This window comes from Dipodomys spectabilis, unplaced genomic scaffold (genome assembly GCF_019054845.1).
Source record: "Dipodomys spectabilis isolate Male_0828 unplaced genomic scaffold, ASM1905484v1 ptg000089l, whole genome shotgun sequence".
Lineage (NCBI taxonomy): Eukaryota > Metazoa > Chordata > Mammalia > Rodentia > Heteromyidae > Dipodomys > Dipodomys spectabilis.
In genome coordinates, this window is record NW_024870766.1 from 20,197,183 (window position 1) to 20,199,537 (window position 2,355).

Below are 2,355 nucleotides of genomic sequence, written 5' to 3' on the forward strand. Positions count from 1 at the left end.
CAGTTATATCTCAGTAAATATGAGAAAAATTCTCATACTATTCTCTTTATTTCTATTATAATAACTTTGGTCTGGACTTATGACTCTTAGTATGTATGTAAAATAGCCCACTGAATGTTCTGTTTTGTTTTGTTCCCACACCAATCATTGCTTAAAATGGCATTTATTGAGTTTTCTTAAACAATGAAATTTTTCTATTACTTGCCTGCTTGGAATCCTTCTTTTTTTTATTGTGAAAATACTGTACAGAGGGGTTGCAATTACATGGGCAAGATAATGAGTACATTTCTTATCAAGCATTGTAGCCTCCTCCTTTGTTTCCCCTTCCCATCCCTTCCCATCCTCCCCATGGCTCCCACCCAATCCTCCTCCCCCCCTGTTTCCCCCCCCACCCTGCACCAAAGTTGTGAAGTTCGTTTTCAACATAACGACTTGTACATCTCATTGTTGCAATGGGGCCACCTATATCCCTATTTAAACAATTTGTTTTTTCCCTTCCCCTCCACAAATTATACCAACATGAAATACAGTGAAAGCAGGGGTTACACCATGGGGGAGGGACATACAAAGCAACAAAAAAACAATCTTATAAATGTGTTAGTAACAATCGCATGAAAAAAAAACATTTGAATACATATATTAGGGTTCATTTCCCTAACATCAACTTATCTGACCTTTTCTACTTGACTCAGACATATACTAGATATTGCAAATAAGGGAAACCATGGGACCTAGGTTTCTTTGGGCCTGGCTTACTTCACTTAATATAATTTTTTCCAAGTCTTTCCATTTCCTAACAAATGGGGCAATGCCACTCTTTCTGATGGAAGCATAGAATTCCATTGTGTATATATACCACATTTTCTTGATCCATTCATCTACTGAGGGGCATCTGGGTTGGTTCCATATCTTAGCTATAGTAAAAAAATGATGGTTAGATGCCACGAAGTAGGTGGCAATGTCTTAAATGTATGTGCATTGTCAGGCCCAAGGGCCTCTTCCATCCTTGTCAAGGGGAGTGCTAATCTTTTCTCCTTTCATACAACACCTGCTCAGAATCCTTTACTGCCTTTAAAGTAAATGCAGAATTACTTTACATGGACTCAAGAGTCACAGACTTGACTCCTGCCCATTTCTGTTCCCAATCCCTCCACTTTACCACCAGTCATCATTCATGAGTCCTGTAATTACCATATGTATGAAATATTCCTTGATTCTCACTTTCTAAAAAGGATGTCTTACATATAAAATATGTTCAAAGCTAATTATAGTCATTTTATAAAATTAAAAGATAATTTCCTCAGCATAATAAAGATAAAGTATAATTAATGTCATCTTGATAGGGTACAGAGAAATACTTCTGAGATTCTGAAACCTAAGTTTTCATGTTGTGTCTCTTTAATAGTTGTGTGACTTTCATCAAATTATATAACCTTCTAGGTCCTCGGTTTCTTATGTATGAAATGATGTTGTAGTGTTAGATCATTTCTCCAGCCTCCTCTAGCTTTGACTTTCTACTGTTCCAGGGTAGTAATTTAATGAGACACATTAACTTTTCGGGCCTCTAAGGAACAATTTCTTTAGCACTCAAACATACTGTTTCACCCTGGTGTCTGTCCTATATCTGAGTATGTTTTGCCCCAGGGAATACAGACTCAGACTGGCTGTGGTGGCAGAGAATATTTTCTCATTTTCTTTGGTCTTATATAAAGGGGGGAAAGTAGTATCATAACTCTAGTGGATTTATTTCCTGCTAACTTTAAGCACTAAGAAATGGTTGAAAATATATCCCCAATGTCATTGATTAAAACGTCCTGTGGAGACAAATTAATTTTCTCTAAATGACATTTGAAAACTTGCTAAGGGCAAAGAACAGGCGAATTCAGCCATCCAATGAGTCATTTTATAATTCTATGATGAAATTGACACCTTGTATTTGTGGAACATACAGGACAAGGTGAATTTTCCTAGCTATTAGGAAAACACCTACTGCTAATTTACAAAAGGGAGATATAACCAACCCTAAAATTATGAGCCCATTGAAATAACTATGTACGCTATAAAGATATTTGCCAAGATTTTGGTGACAAGACGTGAAAGAGTTATGGAGAAATTAACACACAAGGACTAAGCTGGATTTATGAGGCATGAAATAATTACAGACAATTTGAAGAAGAATTTTATGCTAATGCAATTGATAGTGATATTTAGAGTCTAGTGTTTGCAAATTCTGTTAATATCCAGGAAGTGTGTAATAGAGTGGAGTAGACATAGCTAAACAAAGACTAAATTATGGAAGTTATAAAAAGTCTTATTTTCAGAAGATAGTATTATTATTGTAGCAAAAGGATAGTA

General features: G+C 35.8%; 1 non-coding gene across 1 annotated transcript; it reads right to left on the reverse strand.

Annotated features, from left to right (window-relative positions):
* Nucleotides 1-922: 922 nt before the first annotated feature.
* Nucleotides 923-1,048, reverse strand: LOC122111987. Its single transcript, XR_006148079.1, has one exon. It is a non-coding gene; the product is annotated as a U6atac minor spliceosomal RNA (small nuclear RNA).
* Between the last annotated feature and the right edge of the window lie 1,307 nt (nt 1,049-2,355).